Below are 19,883 nucleotides of genomic sequence, written 5' to 3' on the forward strand. Positions count from 1 at the left end.
CAAGTAAAAGTTAAAAAATATATATATTTAGTCAAAACAATACTCATGTAATGAGTAACATTGTGAGAACTGTTTACATTGTCAAATTTTCTTAAGTAATGGTATTTTTTTTTTCTCGGCACTTCCATTATAACAACTGTTACTTTTATACTGCACTATAAACTATTACATACCCATATTAGGCCAAAAGAATAAACAGAAATAATCAAATTCCGACTAGAAAATATACAGAAATGAAGTCCACCTGTCCAAAGAACATGACTGCCCTCCAGTGCAGAGTACATATTTCCCAACATAAAATGAAAAACGATATTAGCGCCACATGGAAATTGGGAGAGAGGTTGAAATCCACGCTTTCGTGTGACTGCAGCCCCCATGTGTATTTTTTTACTGTGTTTTAAAGACACAGCGGTTTGACAAAAGTGAAAAACGTTATCATAGGACTTCCGACTGCAAGCTTGCGTGTGGTCATGTAACTGTATTGTTATGTCTGATTTGTATAATGGAGTGATATGATTATTGTTGTATCATTTCATAGGGGAAAATGGTACAGCCACTACGGGTGACTGGCAAAAATGAAATAAAATCTAATACTAGTGTGGAAAATAAAGAGGAAAAAAATTATAGTGTAGCCTAAACAGGTCTCCGGACTGCTCAAATATGTCGAAAGTCGAGTCCGTCATAACCCGGGGTATAACTGTATTGTAAGATGTTTTTCTTCGTCAAACCCTTTCTTTTATCCCAGGCAAATAGTAGGTAGTTTTATTTACCTGACATGTTTCGGCGGGCACTTCCGCCTTCGTCAGAGGGTCACTGATGTTGTTGTGACGCGTCTTTATCAGCTGATGGATGAATGAAGGCGTGACTCACCTGTCAGAGTGACAGGCGAGTCACGCCCTCTGCTGCCCATTCACTCTTCCAAGATGCTGTTCCAGGTCGTAGAGAGCATGTATGCCCCCTCGTCCCTGTTGATGGTCCTCGGGCCCCGCTTGCGGATCTCAATGGCCTCCCTGATCCAGCGCTGATGTTTGTTTTCTTCGGTGCGGATGACTCTGGCCTTTTCCCAGTCCATGATGTGGTTTTCCCTTTTGCAGTGATCGGTGATGGCTGATTTGTGATGTTCTTGTTGTGATTGTTCCTTTATTGATGTATGAGGACCATCAACAGGGACGAGGGGGCATACATGCTCTCTACGACCTGGAACAGCATCTTGGAAGAGTGAATGGGCAGCAGAGGGCGTGACTCGCCTGTCACTCTGACAGGTGAGTCACGCCTTCATTCATCCATCAGCTGATAAAGACGCGTCACAACAACATCAGTGACCCTCTGACGAAGGCGGAAGTGCCCGCCGAAACATGTCAGGTAAATAAAACTACCTACTATTTGCCTGGGATAAAAGAAAGGGTTTGACGAATATATAAGTGTAGGCAAAATGAACTCTATACAACTATTAAGAGATGTTTTTCTTATTTTGCAAGAGAGAAATGCAACGTTGCTTTAGCCTTTGAGTGATCCTTAGACTTTCAAAGTAACTCGTAGCATTAGCGTTGCATTCACGTTAGCATTACCTTTAGCATGTCGAGCATCCTCTTGAACCCTCACTTTTTTTCATCGCGTAATGCAATCCGATAATTATATAATTAATCTCCAAACGTGCGTAATTGACGTAGTTTTGTCCAATTCTCCCCCAGCGCCTCAACCCCTCCTCAGGTCATTTTTGTGTGATTATTTACTTTGTAAGTATTATTAATATGAATTAATTAATATACATTGGTTAGATTTTGAAATTTACTACTTGTTCACATTTGATGTGGAAAAGGTAGTAATAAATCATATTTTTGCACAGTACCATTTGCTCTTGTGTGTAATTTAAAAATTTCTACATTTTAATAGATTTATCAGCTTGGCATTATCGGTTATCGGCTGGAAGGAGAAGAAAATTATTGGTTATCGGCATCAGTTGAAAAATGCATTATCGTGCATCACTACCTTGGAGTTAAAAACTTGGTGATTCACTAGATAGAAGACATGATATCTGTGCAGACTTGATTATTGCTTATATTATATTTTTGGGTTTAAGATAAAGTATGAAATGAATTAGGTCAGTTATACATTACAGAGTTATATAGGTTGTAAGGTAATTTGCTGTTGTATTAATTGAGTCCCGTCTTACAGTAATATTAGTTCATATGCGTGAGGTCATTTGCTTAATGCTTGCTTGTAGTTTGAACTGAATTGAAATGAGTGATTTCGGTATCCCATTAAAACTGAATGGAGTTAGCATCTAATTCTAGGTTCGTATTTGCTGTCATGTCAGTTTCAATCTGAAGTACATTGACGTGTTCACAAAGATAAAGTATTTAAGAACATTCACTGAAAGTAGCTTATCCTGAAAGCTTCGTTCAAATAAACCATTCTATTCAACAAAATGTCACAACTAAAAGAAGGTGATGTTCTTGGCTCTTTTGCATTTTGATTTATTCAGTTGAACTGCAGCTTTATAAATGTTTACGATCCAAATCGATGTAACATTACAACACTAAAGGCTGTCCAAAATTCAGCAGCCTAAGTACATGTTGGTCTTTTTAATGCTGCTTATAAAGTGAAGAAAGAAAGCCTGAACAGCCACATTCCCTGTCTGTCTGTCATTACTCTGTACTTGACACTAATCATGACAAATCCTGATTAAAAATAAACAAAAACCCTAAATGCAAACAGAAGTTAGATATTTTCGAGTTTCACACCACCACATGACTACAATTATCACTAATCAATATCGTTGGGCATCGAGCATCAATGGGATCCGGGATTAACACTCCAATTGTCCTGGAACCGTTGGAATTTTTTTATTTCGATTCCAAGTTTCGATGCCCTGACCGCCAACTAGAAAATATAGCTGCCGAACACCACGAAGAAAAAGCCACATGAAGCGTGTGTTAGTGCATTGCAACTTGATTTCAATCGTGGACACTGTGCACTGGCGCTGAAAAGTTTGTCTCAACTTCACAAAGAAAAATGACAAGTCAGCTCAATGCAACATTTGCAACACAGGTATGTCATGTCAAGGTGGCTGAACGACCAATATGATTTAACACCTTCGGCTTCATGGAATTGAAGATTTCTCGTAGGCACCATCTGTTTGCATTACTCTAACACACCTAATATAGTCAATCAGGGAATAGTATCGTTTCTCCTATTTATTGTTTGACTGTGTGTATTACTCTAACACAGGGGTTCCCAACCTATTCCACTAAGGCACACTGTGGGTGCAGGATTTCATTCTTACCAAACAAGATGACAACACTTTTTCCCCAATCTGGTGTTTTACAAGTGCAATCAGTTGATTGCAGTCAGGTGTGGCTTGTTTTAGCAGAAGCCTCATTGGTTCAACTGTCTCTGCTGGATCGGCTGGAACAAAAACCAGGACCCACAGTGTGCCTTGAGGACTGGGTTGAAAACCCCTGCTCTAACACACCCAATATAAAATAAATAGCACTTCTACAATAGTTTAAGGAAAACAAGCAGAATATAGGGCATACAAGATACACGACGCCTTCTTATCCCGGAAGCCCAACGTGTGTATTATGAGCAAGATTGACGCACCAACTCTCGCAATCAGTTCTCCCGGACAGTCCAGAACAAATGGCGGGACGGTCTGTCCCAACACAAGGAGCTCCGGAGAACGCCCGATATCCAACTGATAACACGACTGACAAGACCCCAAGAGCCCCTTTGACGCTGAGGTGGCAAGATCCACAACTCCTGAATCCTCCTGTCCAATCCACAAACAGCCCACAGCCTGCCCCGCGAGACCCTTCAAAAGACTGAATGTTTAACTAAGCGTTTTCATTTTTTTCTCAGGAACCTTTTGTTAACTTCTGATGTGGTGACCTTGGAACGAGTTTGCCTCCTCGCCTCAGTCTGAGCCTGTTTCGACTTTCTGTTTGATCACTGTCGATCCGAGTAAATTGTCAACTTGTTCTCGGTGAGCCTTCTTTAGATCTTTCAAAATAGAGTCAGTACAACGGGTTAAGACTGAGGTGAACGCGCTGAGTTCGGCTTTCTAGCTGGATTGCCGGGATCCTGCCGGCCCGGCTCGTTGGTTCTGTGCCAGCGCGGGTCCAGCTGGCCCGATTCCAACGGTCTGGCTAGAAGGTCAGATTCCCTCAGAATACAAGTGCCAAGTAGTGCATAGCTGAGTGCCGCATATTTGACATACATGTATCCTCTAACCAGTGAGAACCAGGTTAGTAAAACAACAAATTACATCTGTTTTCTGCTGACCCTGCGACCCGACCCTGGATTAAGCAGTGGATGGATGAATGAATGGATGGAATAGTATGAGAATAAGTCGCACGTAGCGCGTTGCCACCTCCATTAAAATCAACAGTATTAAGAGCATCTTTTGTTTTAGAATCGGTTTTACAGATAAGGAAATACTTATTATTTTGCCTCATCTACATCAAATTATAATCAATAGAAGAATTTATCCTTATGCTTCGTCGTAGCTCCCAGCTAAGGTACATGGTGTGTAGCGGCTCACAGCTACGTTAACCCTATGTAATATTTACTACTTTAATACTTTTACTTGCTTTCTCTCAGCTACCTTACCCCTTCGTAATATTTGTGACTTTTTTTCTCGTAGCAATAGTAGGATTAATCTCGTAGTCCTTTTTTAAAATTGAATAATTTGGACCTAATACTCTGTCGTATCAATGTGCATCATTAAAAGTTTTTTTTTTTTTTTTCACATACTTCACTACAGTGATACGTGACATTTATTTACCTACTCTGCTGTGAGCACCAGCCACCAGCTGTTTTGTCTGAGGTCCCTGCTGCATTGTGGTGGAATGAAAGACAGACTTATCCTTTGCTGTCAGATCTCGCTTTCTCATATTTATGCGTTCAAGCTTCTTCTACACGCAGTGAATGTGTGTTCTCCACTGCAGGAGACACTATCTGTCCAGAACGCTCACGCGTACTGCCTGAGAAGGTAGATATGATCATTTTCCTCAACAAAAATTGTTTATGATTTTATACTGTACCCACTGCTAATCTGGACTGGGTTTTACAAGTTGTTTTTTTGTTTGAAAGTCTGCACCGAGTTAGCCCATTAGTAGGAGCTCAATAACATGTAAAAATGCCTGCAGCATAAGACACTCTAAAACACAGGCAAAAGAATGTGTCAATGTTTTCTCCTTGAGCTTTTAAAAATAAACATTAGAGATGTCCCGATCGGCGGGCGGTACGGTGGCTTAGTGGTTAGCACATCTGCCTCACAGTTCTGAGATCAAGGGTTCAATCCCGGGCTTCGGCCTTCCTGTGTGGAGTTTGCATGTTCTCCCCGTGCCTGCGTGGGTTTCCTCCGGGAAAAAACATGCATGGTAGGCTGATTGAACACTCTAAATTGTCCGTAGGTATGAGTGTGTACGTGAATGGTTGTATGTCTCCTTGTGCCCTGCGATTGGCTGGCAACCAGTTCAGGGTGTCCCCTGCCTACTGCCCGTAGTTGGCTGGGATAGGCTCCAGCACCTCCGCGACCCTCGTGAGGAAAAGCGGCATGGAAAACGAATGAATGACAGGATGTCCCGATCGACCGATCGATCAGGTCTGATCACGTCATTTTCAAAGTATCGGAATCGGCAAAAAAATATCGGCCATGCCTTTTTTTAATATATATATATATATATATATATATGTATATTGAAGCGGGATGCTTTGCTAAGAGTCTTTATTGCTCGCTGTGAACTCTCGTACACACTCTCTAATGAGCCGGAACGCGCGCGGCTCTTTATAAGGTCTGTCACGTGACTGACGCAGCCGGTAACGCGTTCAGCCAATCAGACACACAATTACGGTGGGTGAATTATGTCCAACAAAGAGTCACCACAATATATATATATATATATATATATATATATATATATATATATATATAGATCATGGAAGCTTCCACTTGGGGAAAATATATACATACAGTATATCCTGTATGTACATAATATAATAAAAATGTACAGTGCTGTACTGTATATATATGTACTGTATATATATATATATATATATATATACATATATTTATATCTTATTTATATCTTAATCTTAATTAAATAAATTTTCTAATTGTATTTAACGTTACAGACATAATATCTTACACTCATCCAGAGTCTTTAGTTTAGGCTTAAGGTAGGGTTATCAAATTTATCCCGATAACGGCGGCAATTAATTTTTTTAAATAATGTGTCACGTTAAAATATTTATCGCAATTAATGCATGCGCTGCACGACCCTCTCACTCATTGCCACGCTCAATCTGTAATGACGCCGTTTTACCTATATAGAGAGATAAAACGCAGCGCAAAATGAGTAGACTGAATTTTGGCAGCCTTTGGAGCCTTTTTTTAATTGGCTAAAGCCTTGCAATCCCTCTCCCTATGATTAGAAATATCATGGGAAGTAATGTGGGGAAGCAAGGTGACAATTGATCTTTGTCTTAACACCTTATATTATTTCCCAACGCAGAGAAGGTATATCATTTGGTAGCACTACACACAGTCATGGTTCCACTTTCCATCATGCATTGGGGCATGGCTACAGTATCATTTACTGAAAGCTCAACAAATACACTAGATGGCAATATTTAGTCACAATATACAAAGTCACAAGTCTTTCTATCCGTGGATCCCTCTCACAGACAGAATGTTAATAATGTAAATGCCATCTTGAGGATTTATTGTCATAATAAACAAATACAGTACGTATGTACTGTATGTTGAATGTATATATTCGTCCGAGTTTTATTCATTTTTTTCTTAATGCATTGCCAAAATGTATATGATCGGGAAAAATTATCGGGAATGATTGGAATTGAATCGGGAGCAAAAAAAAGCAATCGGATCGGAAAATATCGGGATCGGCAGATACTCAAACTAAAACGATCGGATCGGGAGCAAAAAAAACATGATCGGAACAACCCTAATAAACATCTTTGCGAAAGTGCACTCTTTTGAAAGAAACTTCATCATTTTCAAGTTCAAAGACTGACATTTATATACAAGTTAAAAATAGCCCTGTGAGAAATTCATTACAAAATTAATTGAAAGTTCATATAAATTAAAAAATAATCGAGTTGTGAAGTTATGAAATTAATATAAACAATTTTTGGCCCTGCCTATTGAAAACTAATCGGAATCGAGGATCAAATCGGGACAAGGTATTGGCAGATTCTCAAAAAAAGGTGACTCGGAAAAACATGCGATCGGGAGATCTCTTGCATTAGCATGTTGGTATACTGTGAATTCAAAGCAAAGATATATTTCAGGTTTGGGACACTATTGGTTACTACATTTTAGACACATTTCTCAATTGACCTATCGCAAAAGCTACGACCCCCCCCTTTTGTTACGGTTCCAAAGCCAACAACCTTCGTCACTCCAAAAGACATGTGCCATTTACTGGTTTCAAGTGGTATGAAAACATCAAGGTTTTAAAACCACAAAAATTTTCCATCATACTGTCCCTAAAGTATTAGCTATTTTTTTATGTTCAATACATGGAGAAATCCCTCGCTTGCAGCTGCAATGCTCAACCCTCCCGTACCGGTTGTTGCTCAGTGTCAGTGAGTCAGCTGTGCTACACGATGGCTGGAGGAGGTGAAACTCCTGACCTTTTTCCCCCTTTGAAGAAAACTAAATCGCTGGTATGGCAATACTTCGGCTACAGAAAAGTTACAGCTTAGAGGAGGCCAAACCGATATGTAGACCATGTTTGCGGAGGGTGGCTGCCATGGAAGCAACACCTCCAATGTGATTTCGTATTTATACAAAATTAAAAGTTAGTAAACAGTGTCATGAACGTTTCCCACCAGCAGTGTTGTTAATCTTACTTTTAAAAAGTAATTAATTCCAGTTACAAATTACTTCTCCCAAAAAGTAATTGAGTTGGTAACTCAGTTACCTGAATGTAAGAGTAATTAATTACTTGCAAAGTAACTAGTGTTACTTTTAATGTTTTTTTTTTCTTTCATTCAATAAAAAAAAATATAGGTCACACTATGTGAAGTTCAAAGGGTTTTGGGGACAATTGGCCCAAGCCCGATTCTTTACCCTAAACTTAACAAGACACAGGGGTATTGTGGATATTGTGATAACTAGATAGTAACCTTTGCTATGTTTGGAAGTCATTTAATGTTGTGAATCAACTGTTAAAGTTGTTAAAATTGCTCCTATTGTTGCATTAGTTCCCTTCGGTCTACTTTCAACATCTGAAAGAGTTAAAACTGTTTCATCATTTAAAGATAGATTCAAGCCAAGATTTTGCTGATTTAGGAGTATTTTAGACAAAAAGTTACTTAGGCCCGCTAGCAAGGTTCTCTAGAGCAGAGCCTTCTTAAGAAGTCTGCTGTTGTAAGATGGTGGCTGTTTACTAACGCCGGTGAGTCTATAAATTTCGCGTTCTATATACATGTGATATCTAATGTAGCACCATGTGAGCGTAGTTTGTAGGCTGTCGGCTAAAGTCAAGTATCATTGGAGCCACCTAGCATTGCGTTTGCAACGGCGTCACAACTCCCTTCCCTTCTCCCCACTCCCGCTCTGCTCTCTCTGTGAGAAAATTAATTAATTAGATTACTCACTACTGAAAAAATTAACGCTGTTTGTAATGCCGTTATACTCTAACGCCGTTATTAACAACACTGCCCACCAGCTACAAGAGTTAACTCCAGCATGTCTAGTGTGTCTAGCGGTGGTAAAATGTGGTGTTTTTTGCTCTCTGACAACTGTCTGTGTTGAGACCGAGAGTGTGTGTATAATGTAAACATGATAGTCATACACCAGTGCTTTTTATGGAAAATAATTAAATTATTTTTGTTCTGATGGTAATAATGTTGAGCTATGGCTGTGGGTTTAGGCTCACCTAAATGATTGCATTTATTTTAATTTTATTTAGATTTTTTTTTAAACTTAACATTACTTATGTTCCAATTTGCTAATATGTTTTGGCAAATAAAAATCCTATTTAATGGATTTTTTTTTAACCCCAGATATCTCAAAGTAACAAATTTTAGAGCTGTAATTGCAATACCGTGATATTTTGGCTTAAGGTTGTCATACCCTCAGAATATCATACCAGCAATTGCATAGACTCCAACAGCAAAAGACATTGCAGGCAGAAGTATACCTGCAATTAATTAACGCAAAGTGAAATTTGAAACTAGAACTATTATTCATATACAAAAGTTCTATTATTTGTTTGAATGAAACCAGAGTACCAGAGAAAACCCACACATGCACAGAGAGAACTTGCAAAATACAGAGGAAGGCTAAAGCCCGGGATTGAAACCTTGAACTCAGAACTATGAGACGGATGTACTAACCACTCAACAACCATGCCTAGGAGAAAACAACTTTTTAAAAAGAAAAACATCTCAGTTGAATAATAAACTGTAGTATGCGCCCTGCAATCGGCTGGGAATTAGTTCAGGGCAATCTTTGCTTCTTACCCGAGGTGACCTTAGATAGTCTCTTGAACACGCACCACCCCAATGAGGATAAACTGCATAGAGGATGGCTGCAAGAAAATTATTCGACCTATTGAGAATATCTTTGTGCTGGAATGCTTGCAATTAATAAATGAATAACCACCATATTGTTACCCCCTTTTACACTACCTCGATTTCCAAGGAGAGTGTCTGAGTAGTGCAATGACACAATAAACAATGCCCTGTCTGGTACAGACTGGCTGGATCACACTTTGAAGGGAGACAGCTGGTGTCAGCCTTGGCCAGATTTGTAAATTGATTGGCCTCACATAAATGTGTTTTAAAAACACTGGGGTGCTTTCGAGTGACAGTGACAACTCACAATCGTGTGACTTTCATTCAGAAAGCTTATCTAGAGCAGATTGTTTTTAGTCAATCACCTTGCAAACGCTAGGTCAGAGATCAGGGTCAAATGTTTGATTGAAAGGCCTTTCAACTATCGTAAAACATGAAGCTAAATTTAACAAAGTGCAACATCAAGTTTGACATAAAAAACAATGCATTGGTGACCTAACTTAGAGAAGCAGTAGTTTGAACAGTAGTGAGTGGTGGAATGTAATTAAGTAAACATACTTTGTTACTGTACTCAAGCACATTTTTGTGTATTTGTACTTTACTTGAGTACAAATATAAAGTGGTACTTTTTACTTTTACTTCCACTACCTTTCACAGCAGATATCTCTACTTTTTACTCCACTACTTTTTAAATTGTCGCCTGCATGACACGCTACTTTTGGTTGTTTTCTTTTTTAGTAATTGTCAATTAATGGTTTCGTTTTCATGCCTCCGGCGCATTCGATAAGCCCCGTGCAACTACACCGTAACTGAGCACTAGAAGCAGTAACAAGAGTATAAGCAAAATTTGGCAGGTGAACAAGATATTGACCAATAAAACCACCACAATCTTGTACAGTAGGTGGCGGTATGCACCTGATACTTGCTTGCCATCCGTTTTGGAGTTATAGACATTGTTAAGCTTCCGTTTACAGTTCGGTCAATTCTATTGCTTGTTTTTTCCATTCTGAAGTTTTAAAGAAAATTGAGCAGTCAATGATTTTTCTGGTTCTTTCTTTGAATATTGACTCAGATCTTTGTATGTATGTGTGTATGTATGTATGTATGTATATATTAGGGGTGTGAACCTCTGGGTACCTCATGATACGATATGATACAATTTGTGATACAAGGCTCTCGATAACGATGATCTCACGAGATGGTGATACAGCAATTACCGATGCATGGGTCAGGAAATCATTCTACAAAACAACTAATAAACAGGAAAAACATCTATTTTCATCCTTCTGCTGTGAATTGGAATGAGTTTATCACAAGTAGACGTCCAATCTGTTTGAAGTGGGAGGGATGGCAGCAAATGAACGAATGCTCACGAGTGCCATGGCGGTCAATCTCAACAATGAGTTTAATTTCGCGGCATTTCATGTCACTTGCTGTTGATTTTCAGTCACTTCCTGTTGATTTTGGGGCATTCCCGGATCACTTCCTGTTGATTTTGGGGCATTTATGGGTCACTTCCCGTTGATTTTGGTGTCAGAACACGAACTGACCCGAGCCTCTCCTCAAATGAATAGGCAGTGACTTAAGCTTAACAGGAAGTGACCTGTAAATGCAAGGGCGTAGGTTTGGTCTCAACATTGGTAGGGGTGATATAACAGCATAACTTGCATGTACACTTTTTGCCCGGAAGGGCTACTGTACATTTCTCACGAATGTGAACCTAATTAATTGATATGCTAAATAAGAGGTGATCATTTCGTCGATGACGCTCGACCAGGCGATCGCAACGAGAGTGTGGGTAGCTCGCGGCATCCCACCGACCCCCAATTTTTTTTTTTTAATGTACACAGTTAATTATGACTTCGTTGTGTGTATGTTGTGTTGTGTGAGCAACATATGAGGTTATGCAGCACACCTCTCTCTCTAAGCAGCTTCTTGCTCACGTTTTTCTAGTTCTATAGGTTCCAGCGGAGTTCACTACATATCTCACATTTTAATTAACGTAAACATTAGAAAACGCAGACAGAAGGACACATCTCTCTAAGCAGCTTCCAATTCGAGTTTTGCAGGTTGGCGAGTTCACACAGTTTAATGTTATGCTAACTCTGATGCAGGTCGGACTTTCAGTAGCAAAATTAGTGGTGTGTTTCCCACCTCCACAACATCAATGTCTTTTTAAAGTGCATGTGACACGAAAAAGCATGTTTATTTCATAATACACGTGGTATTTTATGCTCCTGAATGATATGGACCGCTTGGATGTGTGTGGAAGCGATCGCTATATTTATTTAGTTTTTTGAATCCCGCGCCATAAAAATGAGTGACTTCCGGCAACAGTCTCGAGTTGAGAAAGAGGGCGCTGTGACGTGTACGGTAGAAGGAGTCATCTTCACTATACAGCCGTACTGTTGTATGAGAAGAACTAAGGATTCACCTGATTTTGCGGATTAATACGTTTATTTTTCGCATCAAACCAGAAAAATCTTGCTGTATGAGAGCGAGGCGTGTGCACCTTTTAGGAGTTTCAAAAGGTTCCCATTCACCGTGAATATTGGCCAACACAAGCCCTACTACTGTGGGACCATAGGACTTACGAGGAAGTGAGTAAACATCTTGTTTTGTAGTATGTCAAATACTGGGATCATTTTAATATGGAGGTGGCTTGCATTTTGTGGCTGACATGCTCCTTGTCGCAAATACCCCCGCCGGGCGAGCACTATACTCGGCTTTTGCACTTTGTGCCCGATGTTCAGTCAAATTTTCCACCCGATCAGAAATTGCAACTTTGTGTTAAAAATAGCCGCGAATACAGCGATTACAAAGTAAACACTACAAACTTTCTTTAAATAAAGGGCTACTTACGTTTGATCATTGATATGCATGTAAAAAGTATGCATGCACATTAGCTGCACGTGAGCTGCACAACAACTGCAGCCGCCCTCCTCCGGGGAACGAACTGTAAATTGCTCTCCGCCGGGCGGTTTGCCGATCCGCGAAGACTATCGACAACCCAGTCGTCATGTCAAAAGTTCCGGGCTAGTAATGTGTGATTTTCCGCTTCGAAGACTTTGAAACATCACTCTGTTTGGGTTAGCATGTCAGCTAGTTGTCACGCTTCTTGGTTTGTGTACATTCTCCGAAGACGGGGAAGGGAAATGACAAAAGCCCGATTTAGGTGTCATAAAATATCGTTCGGGAGGTGTGCCAGTAAAGGTGAAGTCGACAGTTTTGACCATTATGGAGTAATTTTGCCATGTCGTCCTGAATAAGTGCATTTTTATTATTTCATATTCCATTTAGCACACGACTGTTATTTGTCATGACCATGCCATTTATTTAGCAACTGGGGAAAAATACTTGGATAAAAATGATATCCTGTAAAAATATTGAAGCAGAGAGACACAAACAATGACATTTTGCAGCTCTCTTCGTCGCGTTTTCCTCGTTGTGAATAATTCCCCCTTGACGGGCTAACTGGTCCTTCTCAAGCCATTTATTTAGCTATTGGGGAAAAATACTTGGATAAAAAGAATATCCTGTAAAAATATTGGAGAAGAGAGACTGAAACAATGACAACAATGACAAAACCAATGAGCCCATTCTCCCGCTGACATCATCCACCTGTTGGGGACGCTAGAGCCCTATAATGGTTGGCGTGGCTAACCGGCAGATTAAAAAACTAATTTCTCGTCATCTGCGCTTTGCTACATTGTTATATATGGTAAAATCGTCTCAAACTATGATTCTAATTCACATAATAATGCTATTTAAGACTTTTTTTCTCATGTCGTATGCTCTTTAAATTACATACAGTGGCTGTTGCTGGTCAAAAACAAACTTCTAATATCACTCCTCTTCGAAGGAGGCGGCATGTTGTCGAGGCTGTGTGAGTGTGAGCCGTGTGGTGGCCGAAAATGTCATTGCATGTAATTGGCTTTCCTATATATGAATTTAAAATTAAGACATTACCGGGACAAAATGCTGTCAATAAAAGTTGTAAAGCAATAAAACAAACAACAAAAATAAATGAAATGAACATAAAAATATTTTTATAATATATAATTTCATAACATTTGCTTTGCTTAACCAAAACCACCTGAGGACAGAAGATACAAGATGGATATATATAATTTTTTAAAAACCTAAGCTTTCAAAAGCGACAACAACTACTGAAGAGAGCCAAGAGTTGAAGATGTAAACCATGAAACGCCGAAGAGCACGGTCAAAATGGTGAGTGGACGTTAATTGTACAACAGAGCCACCATCAGGCGTACCATATTCAATAGACAACGATTGTGGCCAAGAGCATAGCTGTCCTTAAGAGCTTGATTTAGAATTCCCCTCAAAAATGATGGTAGGTAGGGAAAAAAAAAAACGCAATTTTCAACATCTTATAAATATTCCTGGCTGAAATATTCAGTCAAAAAGGATGCAGCATGTACTTCTCCACTAGGTAGGACAGAAAAACGCACTCAGATAAAGAGTTGGGATGCCTGTATGTACGAGAATGGGCTAAGCTACTATCTACGGAAGCGTATTGCATTCACTTGAAAAATAAAAAAATGGGAGGCTGTTTTTTGAAATAATTTTTTTTTCAACCCTCTGTTTTTCTGAGTAATTTATTTTTGGGGCTGTTTTTTTAATTAATTTTTTTCAACCCTCCGTTTTTCTAATTAATTTATTTTTGGGTTTGTTTTTTTAATTAATTTTTTTCCCTCAACATCGTTTTTCTAATTAATTTATTTTTGGGTTTGTTTTCTGAATTAATTTTTTTTCCAACTTTGTTTTTCAAAATAATTTATTTCCGTCGTAATTTTTGGGTTTGTTTTTTGATTTTTTTTTTTCCCTAACTACGTTTTTCAAAGTAATTTATTTTTGGGTTTGTTTTTTGAATTATTTTTTTTCCCTGAGCTTGGCTACCGAGGAAAAAATATTTATTCAAAAATTCAAGCACTTGGAAGTCTCGCACGAACTGCATCCTGCAAGTCCAATACTGGAAGACACGTCTCGCGACACCTTCAAGCGGCCGTTTTTCAAATAAATATTTTTTCCTGAGCTTGCTAATGCTAATGCTAAAAAAAAAATTAATTCAAAATTCAAGCACTCGTGAGTTATCGAGGTACTTGGAAGTCTCGCGCGAACTGCGTCCTGCAAGTTCAAGACTGGAGAGAGGAGTCTGTAGGACAGGACACCTGTCGCCTACACCTTCAAACGTCTTCTATTTTCGTTCAGTTAAGGTAAGTCATCAATATGAGTCATGCTAAAACTGTCCTTCTGTGTTAAGCCTTTATATTCTGATAAAGCAGTACTAGGTAAATTAAAGAGTTACGGACTAAGATATGCGATTGGCTGGAAACTGTTCGAAGTGCATTCGTTTTTTAGACTAGCAAACTTCGTCGGTCAAAGTAACTTACCCGAATAGTTATTTTAGCGCCTTTCCACACATAAAAATAAAATGGAATGGTTTTATAATGCCATTGCCTATACCGTAATACAGTACTGTATTTGTGTAAAATAGATATTATCCACGCCACGTGGACATGTGTCGTCCATTGAACTGGCTGCCTTCTTTACAATGAAAACACGATTGCACAAGTATGAGGTTTCTCCTACGACGGGTATGTTGATGTGTCTGAACTCGAGATTGGGAAAAATAAACTATGTAGAAAAAGAATGGATGGATTTGCGTTATTTATGTTGTTGTTGGCGGCTTACTAGACACGAATTTTCTTGGCACAGGAAAAACAAAGCCCAAAACGTATCTTACAGCAATCAATTCATGTTTATCATGGGACATGTAAGCAATTAAATAATACTACCGGTACACACAGTAACTTACTATATATTAGTGCACAATGATGAGTTGCCCAGGTTACAGCACAGAAGGACACCAACCAAACCAATTTTGGCAGTAATTTGAATAAGCACATTTTCTCGGTTGACAGTTAAATGATTGTATTCCTCCTTTTTCTCTCATTTGCCATGCCAGCATTGCAATGACAACCGCTGCTGATGTTCTACGCAGAATATGTGTTTCGGAGGAGAACTACAAGATTGCATAAGTCAAAAGAAAAATTCCAGGGTAGGTTTGTCAAAAATATGAAAAAGTGTCAAAGTATTGTTTTGGAAATTTTGTATACTGTTACGATATTTGATCACAAAAGTACGATATTCAGCCTAATATTCAGCCTATCAATAGCTGGATAGTTTTCAACAGTTGCTGCTGCTAATACAGCATTGCAATGTGTATGTTCTGATGTTAACTGGTTGGCAACTTGTTTTATTGTCATATAGTTTTAGCAAAATATGAACGGTTTGGTTAATTTTTCCAATGTTTTTTTTCAGCCAGTTAACATTTGAGTGTATTGCACAGCATTGACCCTAAAATATTGTCTCATTGGAGACATTTGTTTTACTCGTTTTTGCATTTGTTGTCATGCGGAAATGATTTGCACTACTCTTAATTTCAATTGAATTTTTTTCTTATTAGTAAAAAAAAATCTGGCTTTTTAATGTATCATTTTTTAAGGATATAGAGCTGAAAATGTATTTTGACAACCCTACTGCATGGCATATTAAATATAAGCTGATCTTTTCTACTGTAATATATATAATTGTTTACTAAGAAATTTTCACATTTTACTCCCTTAAATTGAGCTTGTGTATGTCTAATGCATACTTTTTAATTTTTGTTATAGATTGAAAGCACAATAAATGGACAATTAGATGCTGCTGCTCTGTCGTCATATATTCCAGCCTGGTGGAGATCAATCAAAAAAAAAAGACTTTCCCTGTTCCCTAAACTTGGGGGGGGTGAGCAACAAAGATTCTGATCAAGGTTTGAGGGCAATCCGTTAGACGTTGGTGGGCAGGCAGGGATCATTCACTGCTTTATTGCCCAGCAACATTCAGGCAAAATACATTGCATGAACATTTGTTTTGGAGTTGAGAATGTATTGAATAAATACTTTGGTGTATTTCTCTGTTCTTTTCCTTTCGGCTTTTCCCTTCAGGGGTGCCCACAACGAATCAGTTGTCTCCATCTAACCCGGTCCTCTAATAAATTTTAGTATTGGAAGTTCTACCTCATGTGAAATTAATTCCAAAAGTGTTTGTAAATGTTTTTCTTTTTCAAAAGGTACATTAATTTTTGCCAACTGATCGTGTCTTTACTGCTGAGTCAGGTAGTTCAGTACTGCTCTGCATGATGCATTTCTCTGTACTGTCACTGTCAGTTGAGCCAATGAGGCAAACTTATGAATATTTCTGCCAGTTCTTGCATGTTAGCAGTCTACAATGTGTGAAATAATGATAATACCAAGTTTCACAGTTTTTATTTGCCATTTGCTATTAAATTTAGAAATAGTTTACATATGTGTTACAATACAATGTGTAATATATAGATTAATTTGTTTTTGATTGAGAGACTGCTTGATAAAATATTAGTATTCAAAAATTATTGTTACTATTAATTGTTTGGCTGCAATTTAAAGAAAACAAGTTGACAGTAAATGTTTCAGTCAACATACGATTATGGGCATTGCTGTAATTTTTCCATAGTTATTGCACTGTCAGCACATGTCGTTGTACATTAAGACAACGTATAGCTTGTGCAGTTTATTACACTTATCAGAAATGGTATGTAAGAATGTAAAAACATAAAAAGGTCAATGGCTTCCTCTGGAAAAGTGAGTGGATGAAGACCATTTTTTTGTCATGGCAAGGCAACAAATCGGAAAAAAAAAAATTCATCACAGGGATAGGGTCCTCTCTGCAGTCAATCTTCTCTGTAGGTTATCTTTATATGAGATTCCTCTTTTAGATACTCTTTGGCACCAAAAAGATGGGGTAATGGAGGTACTAGATTCCCAGCCGGAAGTACAGCATTCCTGCTTGGTAAAATTCTGGTTGTTCCAGCGGTGAAGAACTTCCTGCAGTTCTTTCTAAAATAAAATGGACACAACACGAGAGAAAAATTCAGAAATTAAAGACATCTGTGGAAAAATATTTTGATGCGTTTAAGCACTGCAGTATAACTTTGCTCGTACTTATAAACATGCAATAAAAGGCGAATTTGCTTCCTGAATTCAAAATTTGTATTTGACAAGAAACGTGTTGGTATTTGTGAGTGTAAATTATTTTTTTCGAGTTAAATAAGGCGAATCAATGCCATTTGCTAGCGCCTGAATAGCGCATTCCATTGTAGGTTTGCATTAAGCTAGCGGGACACATCAATATATCCAGTGGAAGAGGAGATGCCTCACGTTTGTGCAAAAGTATATTCTTCGAAAAAGAATGCAGCCACTGCAATGAAACCCGCTGCTGTAAGCATTCGGTTATGTTACTCGGACAGAAGAACTTTGATGTTCTAAAAAACGGGGACGCTTCGAGCAGTTTCCACACAATTCCAGCTCCTAGCTGGTTACGTTACAACTAGGACAGAATAAGAATAACTCATATCGATATCTTACCTTAATTGAGCCAGTAGTGTGACCGTCATAAGTAGTTTGGGGTGTACGCGACAGGTGTCCCACTGTCCGCCAGTCTTGAACTTGCAGGACGCAGTTCGCGCAAGACTTCCAAGTACCTCGATAACTCACGAGTGCTTGAATTTTGATTTTTTTTTTTTTTTTTTTTTTAGCATTAGCATTAGCAAGCTCAGGAAAAAATATTTATTTGAAAAACGGCCGCTTGAAGGTGTCGCGAGACGTGTCGTCCAGCATTGGACTTGCAGGATGCAGTTCGCGCGAGACTTCCAAGTGCTTGAATTTTGAATAAATATTTTTTCCTCGGTAACCAAGCTCGGGAAAAAAAAAAAAAAATTCAAAAAACAAACCCAGAAATAAATTATTTTGAAAAACAAGGTTGGAAAAAAAAATTAATTCAAAAAACAAACCCGAAAATAAATTATTTTGAAAAACAAGGTTGGAAAAAAAATTAATTCAAAAAACAAACCCAAAAATAAATTAATTAGAAAAACGGAGGGTTGAAAAAAGATTAATTCAAAAAACAAACCCAAAAATAAATTAATTAGAAAAACGGAGGGTTGAAAAAAAATTAATTCAAAAAACAGCCTCCCATTTTTTTATTTTTCAAGTGAATGCAATACGCTTCCGTAACTATCCGAGCATAAATCTTGGAAGTTAGTTTTATTGGTGACACTGCATTTTGGGGTCATCAAAATGTTTTGCCCCCCCTGCCACAAAGGTCAAACATGCGTTTGTGTGTGTGCGTCAGGGGTGGGTCAAGTCATGAGCCAATCAAACGTGCGTTTTTTGGGCGAATGGACTGGCACTTTCGGCAAGTGAAAAGGGGTAAAAATAAGTTTGAACATAATGAAAAGAATTCCTTTCATAATGGTAGGGTCAATTCTATCCTTACAACATATGGGAAGACAATTCAAATGACCTATATAACTGAACTCAATATATCATGCATATAAGGTCACTTAAAAGTTGGTGGGGACCAGAGGTTGCGCTAGACTTTTTGGTTGTCTGTCATTTTGACTGACAGGGTCATAAAAATCCGGTCATAATCTATTTTTACCTGTCACTTACATTTTTAAAATTATAATAATGACATATTCAATAGTATTTAGTTTTCATTCATTTTTAATTAATATTCTGTCCGAACAAGCTTAACAGAGAATCCACACCGTGCCATCACACATCAAGCAGATGAATATGTAACTTTTTCTCCGCAGTGACAAAAACAGCTGACTGTGGCTAGGCTACATATGGAACATATGGAACAATGAAATTGACAGTTCACCTGCTGTGGCCTGAACGCAGTCTCACACTTTCCACCTGGTGCGCATGGACTTGAATTGCGTGCCCACTTGTGCATAATCAAATGTCTCAAAATGAAACTTTTTTGAAGAAACTCCGAGTAAGGCCAACGACGTCATGCATCAAGATAGAAAATAGCTAATTAATATACTCACTCGCCACCCTGTGGTTTGGGGTGTGAATTGCAACCTGTCAAAATGACAGATGGACTTCAGTTTTTTCCATCACCGTTTTAAAAAACCGGTCAACGACGGAAAATATTCGGTTAACGCGACCCCTGGTGGGGACATCCTGAAAAGTTGGTCGTGTTATGTCCCTACGGTCCCTATGCAAACTTATGCCCTTGTGTAAATGCCTTAAAACGAACAGAAAGACAGTGACCCCTTTTTATAACGATATAACGATTCTTGGCAGGGGCATATCGATAATCTTTTGGGATCCAAAATGGAACGATATGACACCATTTTGATTTTGTCACACTCCTAGCATATATACTGTATATAATATATATGTGGCGGAAAACACAGACAAGGCTGAAAAAGC

The 19,883-nt window shown here is 38.5% G+C and overlaps 1 protein-coding gene and 1 long non-coding RNA gene across 6 annotated transcripts in view; one reads left to right on the plus strand and one right to left on the minus strand.

Moving 5' to 3' along the window:
• LOC130906240 (protein turtle homolog B-like) overlaps positions 1 to 19,883 on the minus strand; it is a 204,187-nt gene that overhangs the window by 181,092 nt on the left and 3,212 nt on the right. The gene's annotated exons all lie outside the window — the stretch shown is intronic.
• LOC130906241 (uncharacterized) lies at positions 14,703 to 17,065 on the plus strand. The gene is made up of 3 exons (XR_009061266.1): positions 14,703 to 14,789; positions 15,542 to 15,634; positions 16,251 to 17,065. It is a non-coding gene; the product is annotated as an uncharacterized LOC130906241 (long non-coding RNA).

The sequence above is a fragment of the Corythoichthys intestinalis genome, chromosome 18 (genome assembly GCF_030265065.1).
Source record: "Corythoichthys intestinalis isolate RoL2023-P3 chromosome 18, ASM3026506v1, whole genome shotgun sequence".
In the NCBI taxonomy this organism is placed as follows: Eukaryota; Metazoa; Chordata; class Actinopteri; order Syngnathiformes; family Syngnathidae; genus Corythoichthys; species Corythoichthys intestinalis.